General features: G+C 44.7%; 1 protein-coding gene across 1 annotated transcript in view; it reads left to right on the plus strand.

Moving 5' to 3' along the window:
* Positions 1-10,374: 10,374 nt before the first annotated feature.
* AGK (acylglycerol kinase) overlaps positions 10,375-11,463 on the plus strand; it is an 88,526-nt gene continuing 87,437 nt past the window's right edge. The window contains exon 1 of the mRNA XM_007466626.1: positions 10,375-10,490. The gene's annotated coding sequence lies outside the window, so the exon portion shown is untranslated. The remainder of the gene's footprint in view (positions 10,491-11,463) is intronic.

The following is an 11,463-nucleotide window of genomic DNA, read 5'->3' on the forward strand; positions in this document are numbered from 1 at the left end:
TGATGGGAAGGCAGAATGGTACGTGCACTTTGGACGACAGTTTGGTGGTTTCTAACACAACTAACATACTCTTATCATATGATCCAGCAATCACACTTCTTGGTATTTACCCAAAGGAGTTGAAAACTTATGTCCACACAGAAACGTACACATGGGGCTTCCCTGGTGGCGCAGTGGTTGAGAGTCCGCCTGCCGATGTGGGGGACATGGGTTCCTGCCCCGGTCCGGGAAGATCCCACATGCCGCGGAGCGGCTGGGCCCGTGAGCCATGGCCGCTGAGCCTGCGCGTCCGGAGCCTGTGCTCCGCAACGGGAGAGGCCACAACAGTGAGAGGCCCGCGTACCGCAAAAAACAAACAAACAAACAAACAAAAAAGAAACGTACACATGGATGTGTATAGCAGCTTTATTCATAACTGCCACAGCTTGGAAGCAACCAAATGACCTTTAGTCGGTGAATGGGCAGATAAACTGTGGTCCATCCAGACAATGGAATATTATTCAGGGCTAAAAAGAAATGAGCTATCAAGCAATGAAGATGTGGAGGAAACTTAAATGCGTATTACAAAGTGAAAGAAGCCAATCTGAAAAGGCTGCATACTATACGATTCTAATTACGTGACAATCTCTAAAAGCAAAACTATGGAGACAGTAAAAAGATCAGTGCTTGCTGGGGTAGGGATTGTGAGACAGAGAAATAGAAAGCACAGTGAGCACAGTGGTTTTTTTAGGGCATTGAAATTACTCTGTATAATATTATAATGATGGATATATGTCATTATACTTTTGTCTAAATCCATAGAACATTTAAGACCAAGAGTAAACCCTAAGGTAAACTATGGACTTTGGGTGATTATGATGTGTCCATGTAGGCTCATCTTTAGATTTAAAAAAAAAAAAAAAAGGCACCATTCTGGTGAGTGATGGGATAATGGGGGTAGGCTAGGCAAGTGTAGGGGCAGGGGGATATATGGGAAATCTCTGTACCTTCCTCCCAGTTTTGTGATAAACCTAAAACTGCTCTAAAAAATAGAATCTTTAAAAGAACACCTCCTTAAAATTCATTATGGATAGAATTTCCTCCTTCTTGTTTCAGAATACTTAGAAACTGGGTTACTCTGGGAGACTGGGTTTTGCAAAACAATATTGGAGAACTTGCTTGATACAATCAATGTGAACCCTATCTTTGTCCCTTTTCATGCCTATGTTAAACAGCCACCTGGAAAGTGCCAGCTAGGGCCCAGATGTCGTCAGGAGGAGGAGGTGGCAAAAGACAAGGAGTCACATTAACAAAAGAGGTCACTCTCGGGAAAAGGCAGGGCCCATATCGATCATGGGTGAGAATGGGCTTTGCAGAGGGTTCTTATAAAATCCCATGTTAAATGTGGAAGATATTCTCTCTCCTAGCAACCTGCTGGTTTCTTGAAAGGCCTCATTTACATGTTTCCAATCTGTCAGTTACTACTAACAGTGGATATTAAAGGTCACAACAAGGAAGAGATTTTAAGCCTAAATACCACAAGATCTCCACTTCATACTTTTCTTAGTGGAAACAAAGTAGTCTAAAGAAGAACCTGTGTGCCTAAAATATGTAAACAAACCAAAATGAATGTTAAAGGAATTTGTACATAATTTTCGATGGTAAAAGTTCCGGTGGAGGAACATCTATTCCCATAAGAAGCAGATTCCATCAGAGATGCCTCGTGTAAGGCTATTTGCTGTGATATGAATGTTATACCAATTTTTCTGAACACTTAACTCTATTTTAATGTTAATGAATCTATAGCAAATGAGCATGGCCCGGGTCCAGGGTCCAGGGGAATGGTTGGAGAATGATTTTAGGAACAATATAAGGTTAAACATACCAATTGATGTCAACTAGCTCCTTTCTGCCTTCTGTTTTCATCTGCTTTTCCCTTAAAATTTCAACATCATCTTTTTAAAAACATTGTCCTCACTGTGTCTCCTACCCACCAAGAGCCTATGGCTTGTGCTTTATCAAGTCAGTGCTCTTGGCTTCAAGGAGCAGAAAACCCTGGCTCTAACTGGCTTAGACAATAATGGAATTTATTATTTCACATTATGGGATGTCCAAGTTTGAGCGAACTCCAGGCATAGTCCAACCATTTGCCTCAACGATGTCACCGAGGACCCAAGTTCTTTCCATCTCTTCCTGCTCATCCTCTGTGAGCTGGCTTCGCCCAAGGGCTGGCTCCCTTCATGGCTGAACAATAGTTGTAGCAGTTTCAGGTATTATGTACACATATGACCCTATCTATGGGAAGAAGTGGGAACATCCCTTTCATTTTTTTCAACAGCATTATTGAGGTGTAATTCACATACCTTACAACTCTTTCATCTAAAGTTTATAGTTCAGTAGATTTTAGTATATTCATAGAATTGTGCAACTCTCACCACAACCAATTTTAGAACGTTTCACCCCCCCAAAAAGAAATCTCATACCCATTAGCAGTCATTTCCTATTTTTCCCCCAACCATCCCCAACCCCAGCCTCAGGCAAACTCTAATGTAAACTCTCTATGTATTTGGCAATTCTGAATGTTTCATATAAGTGGAATCATACAATATGTGGTCTTTTGTGACTGGCTTATTTCACCTAGCATAATATGTTTAAGGGTCATCACCATATCTTTCTTGAATGTCCCCTTTTAAGGAGAATGAAATGTTTCCTGAGATCTCTCAGCAGACTCCCCCTAAGACTCTCTGGTCTAAAGTGAGTTACAAGATCAAATCCTAACCCAAGCACTGGCAGTGGAAGAGGAATTACTATGAGGACCTTAAACTGGTGTAAACTAACTCCTAACAACAGGGATGGGGTTATCTAGTCACCTGCAAAGTTGTCACAGGCAGGCAGGGACTGTGAAGTTGTGAAGTGTATACCTGAGCAAAATTTGGCTCCTTTTAGGAAAGAAGAATGGGGGAAATGGATGATGGATAAAGAAAGAAAGTGTATACTACACTTAGTACAACATAATTACAAGTAGAGCCAAGAATCAGTGGTGAAAGAGGCTACACTTATCTTGGGTTTATTTATTCTATTGGTCTTCCTTTCTTTCTGGCTTTTTGTTCTGCATCTGTAAGTTTCCGACTCTAGGACACTATGAAGGTTCTATTGCTGTAGGTTTACCATGGCCACTGCCTCAAGTCACTCCATATACCACCTCTGCAGTAGGTACTACCATCAGGCTTAGCTAAGCTGACCAAGTTCTGGAGCTTCAGGGAAGTGGCAAAAGCAGGAAGTAAGTGAGAAGTGAGAGCCACACAGCACCCTCTCTAGGGTAATCAACAGCCACCTTTGCTGTTCTAGGTTGATGTATATAACTGGGAAGGAGGTTGCAAGTATGAGAGTATTAGATATATGCATATGCATGTATATCTGTATATGTATATCTTGTCAGTGAGCATAAAAGTAAAATGTGGGGCTGCCTTAAACCTTGAGTCTCTCTCCCTTGGTTTAGTCTCACATTCTCTCACTCTTCCACATTAGGGAACAATCTGGCGACTTAAATACTTCTTAAATCCCCAGTGATCCGTGAGTGATCATGGCACTCCTGTCTTCCTGTTTCCTCTTACCTTACTTCTAAACAGAGGCTGTTTCCATTCAAAATGCTTTTTGTTTTTTAAAATTAATTAATTTTTGGCTGTGTTGGGTCTTCGTTGCTGCGCTCAGGCTTTTTCTAGTTGCAGCGAGCAGGGGCTACTCTTCTTGCGGTGTACAGGCTTCTCATTGCAGTGGCTTCTCTTGTTGCGGAGCACGGGCTCTAGGTGCGCGGGCTTCAGTAGTTGTGGCTCGCGGGCTGTAGAGCGCAGGCTCAGTAGTTGTGGTGCACGGGCTTTGCTGCTCCGCGGCATGTGTGATCTTCCCAGATCAGGGCTTGAACCCGTGTCCCCTGCATTGGCAGGCGGATTCTTAACCACTGTGCCACCAGGGAAGCCCCCCTTCAACATTCTTAATAACAGATTTTGAGCCAAGAGAAAGTCACCTCAGGATTGGTTCTGGACTAATGGGAAGCTACTGGGTTTCCGGATGGTCTGTCATCATGTTAGGAGAATACTACAGATTAAAAAAAAATTTTATATTGGGGTATAGTTGATTAACAGTGTTGTTAGTTTCAGGTGTACAGCAAAGTGATTCAGTTATACATATACTTGTACCTGTTCTTTTTCAAATTCTTTTCCCATTTAGGTTATTACAGAGTATTGAGCAGAGTTTCCTCTGCTATACAGTAGGTCCTTGTTGGTTATCTGCTTTAAATATAGCAGTGTGTGCATGCCAATCCCAAACTCCCTAACTATCCCTCCCCCTGCATCCTTCCCCCCCACCCCCGTAACCATATGTTCATTCTCTAAGTCTGTGAGTCTGTTTGTTTTGTAAATAAGTTCATTTGTATCATTTTTTTGGATTCCACATATAAGCGATATCGTGATATTTGTCTTTCTCTGTCTGACTTACTTCACTTAGTATGATCTCCAGGTCCATCCATGTTGCTGCAAATGGCATTATTTCATTCTTTTTTATGGCTGAGTAATATTCCATTGTATATATTGTATGTACCATATCTTCTTTATCCATTCACCCATCGATGGACATTTAGGTTGCTTCCATGTCTTGGCTATTGTAAACAGTGCTGTAATGAACATTGGGGTGCACGTATCCTTTCAAACCATGTTTTTCTCTGGATATATGCCCAGGAGTGAGATTGCTGGATCATGTGGTAGCTCTATTTTTAGTTTCTTAAATATTACAGATACTGAGACGTAAGTAAGACTCTTCCAATACTGGGGGCTATTGGCTATCTGTCAGCACATTCTTCTAATGCCCTCAGGGAAACATGACTTCATTTCATAGGCGACTGAGTTCACAGTTTCAATGTGTAGCTTATTTCAACATGTAGCCAGTACCATGTATGGCAACGTGTTGTGTGAAAGAGACACAAATCCCTATCTTTGACGGTGCAGAATGTTCTCCAAAGATCCCAGGCAAGAGTTGGAGACCAAGGAAAATTCCAAATGACTACTGGGAATTAATTTTCGGCTGTTTAGGAAACTCACTTAACTGTCAGCAATACTGAACAAAGAACATGGGAAAGTGAGAGCATGAGCCATGCTCTTGTCTCTGGCTGTGCACATCTGAATAGATCTTTGGCCTCATCTAAGACATGAATGTGCCAGTGAACCTCAGGGATGCTGCCCAAGGGGCTGCTGCAGGCATCTAAGGCCTGTGGCATCAGACCTGAGTCGTCTTCTCTGGAACTAGAGATGCTCATCATGGACCAGCAGAGGAAAATTTCCAGGACTCTCCCTAACTCTGAGAGAGCACCAGGCTCCAGTCCTTGACTAACAGAAGGTCTTGGGGCTGCCTAAGCCAGAGTGTCAGATTTCTGCTGGGCTGCAGGAAACCATTCAAGGCTGGCTAGCAATTGAGCCTGATTATTTTGGGATCCGTGTACATCCTAGTAAAATAGAGTTTGGAAGAGAGTAGAGTTGGTGTAGGTCTCCAAAAACTCCAACGTCTACATCTACCTAGAGGAATGCATACAGGGATTCCCTCATTATCTCTGATGTCCCCCATTTGTCCTATAAAAATACATGATTAATGGCTGAAGTGAATGATGCAGACTAAAAACATTACCCTTGTTCAAGAAAGGGGTAGATCAACAAGGGTGTAGCTCTCAGGAAAGGCTGCAGGAAGGATGTGATTTGGATGAGCAGAGAGAAGGAAAGGGGGCACTACAGGTTTGCTCTGGGGATGGGTGAGGGATTGCACAAATGGCCCTAAACAAACAAAATGGCAGACAGAAAAATAATTTAGTTTTAACTTTGATTCACTGAAAGTATTGAAATACCAACCTATCTAGGTTGGATTCTCCAGGAAGCATATTCTATGACAGTGTGTATTAATTTCCTATTTGCTGCTGTAACAAATTACCACAAACTTAGTAGCTTAAAACCACACACATTTCTTATCCTACAGTTCTGAAGGTCAGAAACCTAAAATGGGTCTGTAGGGCTGTGTGCTCTCTGGCTCTAAAGGAGAACTTATTTTCTTACTTTCTCCAGATTCTGGAGACTGCCTACATTCCTTGGCTTGTGACCCCTTCTTTCACCTTCAAAGCCAGAAGAGTGACATCTTCTCTCTCTCTGATCTCTGGTCTCCTTCTTATAAAGATCCTTGGGATTATACTGGGTCCACCTGGATAATGCAGGATACTCTTCCTATCTCAAGATCCTTAACTTAAACACGTCTACAGAGTATTCATAGGTTCTGGGGATGGACAAGGACATTTTGGGGGGGTTATTACGCTGTCTGGCATACAGTGTTTAGCATTCAGAATCAACACCTGCAAAAAGGGAGAGAAGGAAGCAGGATGGAGTAGAGGGAGAAGCCGAGCTATGATGCAGCCTGACAGCCGCAGCTGACCCCATGAGGAGCTCTGGGGCTAGGATAACTGGTCAGAGGTGTCTTATTTGGGTCTAAAGTGACAAAGCTGTTGTACTTTCTCCTGGGTCAGGTCATTAGATGTGGGTCACTTCCAGAAGGGTGTGACACCGGTTAAGATGGCTCGCTGCATGGAAGCTGCCCCTGCAGGGGCTGTCTATCACAGTGGTCCTGGCAGCTGGGACAGCAGGTCTTTCCTTGAAGGGGGATCCAGGTGGTGCATCTCCATGTCCACTGCTCAGCCCCGGTCATGATGCCTGAAAAGAGCCTCTGAGAGGTTTCCATGTTTTAGTGTCATTTGTGGCCTTACAGACTACATGTGTAGGATGTGGCTTCCACTCTATCCCCCCACAGGATGGGGGTGGGGTTAACTTCTGTAAACACGGATGATCTTTTTTTTTTCCCCTTTTTTTTTGGTGGGGGGAGTATAGTTGCTTTACAATGTTGTGTTAGTTTCTGCTGTATAGCAAAGTGAATCAGCTATACATATACATATATCCCCTCTTTTTTGGATTTCCTTCCCATTTAGGTCACCACAGAGCACTGAGTAGAGTTCCCTGTGCTGTACAGTAGGTTCTCATTAGTTATCTTTTTTATGCATAGTAGTGTATATGTGTCAATCCCAATCTCCCAATTCATCCCACCTCCCCCTCCCCCCCCCACCCCAGCATCCGTCCATCCGTTTTCTACATCTGAAACAGGGATAATCCTTCACTTATTTATTTACAACTGTGTGCTTCTAGAAAGGATACAAAGGGGCAATCATTGGCTTAACCAATGTGGCCAAAACAGGGCAGTTTCTACAGCAAAAATATTAATAGTATAAATTATATCATTTCAATAATAAATGGGATGCTTCAATAATGCTTTACAGTGTCAGGAAATACGTGTGTCGTGTGATGGGTACAGTTAATTCCTCAGAGATGAATTTATGGCTCACTCCCATTTTGATGCATGTATTTTCCCATTGGCAGGTGACCTATCTGAGCCATATGACCTATTGTTCCTGTTTATACAAACGTGCAATTTAAGGAAGGAACTCAAAGGTCTCTCTCAGAGGCATGCCCCACACCATGGCTATACTCCTCTCTTTGCAGATGTAATTCTGAGGCTTTATTTTGTGGAGATGTCTTATTTTCTCTAGTCTGAGAATCCAGATAAAAACCTGGGAGATGTTTCCAGACTTCTCTGCTGGGAACTCAACAGCCTGACACCAACATTCCCAATTACTGCCACACTGGCCACAATGAATTAAAGCCTTCATATTAAAGAAATAAAGTAAAGAAAACTAACAAATATTCCCTAATGGTCTCATGAACACGACTCGACTAGTCCCGAGTGAGGTGGTCTGTGATCAAATAAAACCAGAGTTTCCTTTTTCCACAGCTCAACCCCATCCAGCTGTTACCTTCCGGTGAGACCCTCACGCCCTCTCCCCGGAGCTTTGGGATAGTCAAAGCTGTGACCTCCGTTTTGAACAGGGGATCTGAAACCTCACCCCAGCCCTGGTTCTTTGGCATCAGCCCTCGGTGAGTTAACGTTCCTGTCTCCTGTCTTCAGTGACCCTGGGGGGGTGGATTGGGGAGGGGTCGGTACTCATAATTCTCGCCCTGGCCGACTAGCACTCCGTCCATGTGCACGGATGGCCTGCTTCCGGTGGGCTTGAAACTCTCAGCTCCTCCCAGTTTTGCCAAATACATATTCTTCCTTCCAGGGTACCTGGTGGATCCCAGGGATTTTCTGGTTAGCTGGTAGTTGCTTGAGGTTTAGGCAGTGGCTACAGGAAAAAAACAAAAACAAAAACACCACAAGTATTTATTGTTAACTCTGTTCTATGTACTTTTCTAAAGGATTTACGTGTATGGACTCATTTACTCCTCATGACAATCCAATGAAGTATATACAGTTATTATCATCATCATTATAGAAACTTAGGTACAAAGAAATTAAAGGTATTGTTCAACTCCCTCAGCTAGTATGTGGCAGAGCTGGAATTCCAGTCCAGGCACCTGGTTCCAAAGGTGCAAGTACATTTACCTACTGGACAGTGCTGCCTTCCCACACTGGCTAAGTGCAGTATAAAGACCACACTAAATGCCCATCTGCAGCCTGGGCACTGCTATGCTCTCTTCCAATTGTGCCAATAAGTCACAGACCACAGAGGGAGGCCTCTTTTCACTGCCATAGAACTATCCACACTGTGTGCGCAGATACATGGCCATGCTTGCACAGCTGTCCTCACAGGGGTGCTCACAGGTCAGCACGCACGTGAGCACATTCAGTGTGGTCAGATCACATCCACACGTGATGCAGGTGTCCCCGCGAGACTGGATTCTGTTCTTTGTTGACCCTAAAGACAGAAATGAGTGTAGAGCTCCCTGTCAATGTGTAATCCAAAACAAAAATAAAATCAGCCCTAAAACAACAAGAAAAGGTATACATATATTAAAAGTATACATATACAAAATATACATCTGTATATAAAGTATAGATATGTATTTTAAGAAAAAGCTTCTTTCTATATTTCTTCATTTTCTGATTGGATAATTATGGAAAATTCATTTAAGCCAAACTTTTCTCACTTTGGGGAGCCACTGTTTTGCTGAAACCCTAAAGCTTAGTCTGCCCATTGGACCATGCAGCATCAAGTTCCAGATTTTTCTAGCCTGCAGGCAAGCAGTTTAGCAACTCGTTTTCAAATGCAAATGTTTTAGATGGTTGGAAAAGGACAGTTGAAAATAACTGTCTCTAATACCTAGAATATCACAACATCTTATAACTAGAAGAGATTTTTTACAGTGATCCAGTCTCCTAATTTACAGGTGGAAGGGCTAGGAAGTTCACCCTACTGGTAGTGTGGGGTCCTGAGGATTAGAACCTGGCCGAGTACGCTTTACTGCACCATAATCTCGTCGGTGGTTCTCATTTCTCTTAAAACATTCATCGGGGGGGCGATAGTAAGGATGCGTGTCTTTAGGCAGAAAATGGGGAAGCTAGACTGCAAGCTCTATGAGGGCAGGGACAATGGGCGGGGGTGGGTGCCGTACAGGAGGGCATCCCCTGTGCCTAGCGCATGCGCAGCACTCAGCAAATGTTGGTCGATCCAATGATGGATGGGAGAAGAAAAGAAAGAAACCTTGACTGACTGGTATGGTCCTCACAGCACACGTGCGGGCGGGGGAACTGGTGGGAGGCGGACAGAGAATTAGAACTGCCCTCTGGTGGTCAGCATGGGCCTTGGCTTCTCTGCAGCTCTCTGGCTCTCTAGAATCTATTCACTTCACTGTGGCCAGAGGTGTTTAAAATGCAAACCAGATCAGGTCATTCCCCTGACTGAATCCTCTCAAGATCTTCCCATCCCATTCCATATAATGTCGGAACTCCTCACCACCATGGCCCGTCTTGCCCACCTCTCCGGCTTCATCGCTACCTCTTATTGCTTAGTTGTCTCTGCTTCACTCGCACTGGCCCTCGACTTGGTAGACTGCCTCAGGCTTTACAGATTTTGCACTGGCCCTGCCCTCCTTCAGGTTCTCTTTTCCTCTGGATCTTTGCTTGACCTGCGGCTTCTCGCCTTCAGGTCTCAGATTAATTGCCGCTTACTCGGAGAGGCGTAACTTAGACGGCCTAACTTAAAATAGTTCTCCCATCCCACTCCTTTTCTATCACCTGTTTTCGTTTTCTTCGTGGTACATAGCACTACCTGAAATTGCCCTGTTCATTTAGTTATTCTCCGATTTAGTGCCAGGTCCTAAAACAGTGTTTGTCTCGGTAGGCTTTCCATAAAATATTGTTGAGCGACGGAGGGATGGATGATAAGGCTGAATGGATGAATAAATGAGCGATCGAAAATTGAAGGCACCGCCCCCCACCCCCGGCGCGCCTCGGGCGGCCCCTGCAAACCGCAACCTCCTTGCGCGCCAGGAACCCGCTGCGGAACCCAAGGGCGGCGGCAGCGGTTTCCCTTCAAAGAGCAGGGGAATCTTGAGTGAGCACACAGGAAAGGCAGCTTGCGCGCTGGACCCGCCTTGGTGAGTGCTGCAGTGCCGGGGCGGGGAACCGGGAGCGGGGCTCGGGGACCCCCGCCCGGGCGGGCGGGGAGGGCCCCGGGGCGTGGGGTGGGCGTCGCGACCCGGGTGCGGGCGGAGGGTGGGAGCGAGGGCCGGACGGAACCGCGCGGGTAGGGCTCCCTGCGGACGGCGGGGTTCCTGTTGCCGCTGCGGGAGGCTGGTGGCCTGGGGTCTAGTCCCAGAGCTGCCTTGAACTTGCGTGACCCTTACCCACTTCTCTTGGGGCCGGGGGGAGCGATTCAGCTAACTCATTTGCAAAATGGGGCGAATGGTTTCTGATCGCTTGATGGATTGGTTGATTGGTTCGTTCGTTCCAGGTGCTTTACTAGGTTCTGTTTGCTAGAGATGCACAGACAGAACCTGCCCATTGTGGGGGTCCCAAGTCTCGGGAGAAAAGCCCCGCCTCATGGTGAGGGGGGTCGAATACAATCAGAATTGGGGAGTTCTTGGGGAAAAAAAAAAAACGAAACCCATGCATTTCGGACGAGACATGCAACAGTTATTTATCGAATGGCTATTATGTGCCAAATTTTATTTTTTCAGTAAAAATTTAAGTTTTTACTGAGATTGGGGAATAAGAGTTCTGTTGGGTACTTAGAAGGCATATACACTGCTAGCTAATATATTACATATTTGATGATGACTTAAATCCGGAAAAATTTACACGGTGCATCCATACCCCTCACAGATGTGAACTTTACAGCCAAATGAGTTAGGCAGAGCAGGTGTATCCTCTTACTAAGGAGGAAAGTGCATTCCCAGCCCCATCAGATGTGATCTTCGCAGCCAAATGAGTTAATAAGAGCAGGTGTATCCTCATTTTACTAATGAGAACATAGAGACAGGTTAAATGATTTACCCAGGCTCTCATTGCCAGTAAGTAACAAAAGTAGGACTAGAATCTAGGCCTCAAGACTCTTGGACCAGCACTCTT

Source organism: Lipotes vexillifer, unplaced genomic scaffold (assembly GCF_000442215.2).
Source record: "Lipotes vexillifer unplaced genomic scaffold, Lipotes_vexillifer_v1.1 scaffold71, whole genome shotgun sequence".
NCBI lineage: Eukaryota > Metazoa > Chordata > Mammalia > Artiodactyla > Lipotidae > Lipotes > Lipotes vexillifer.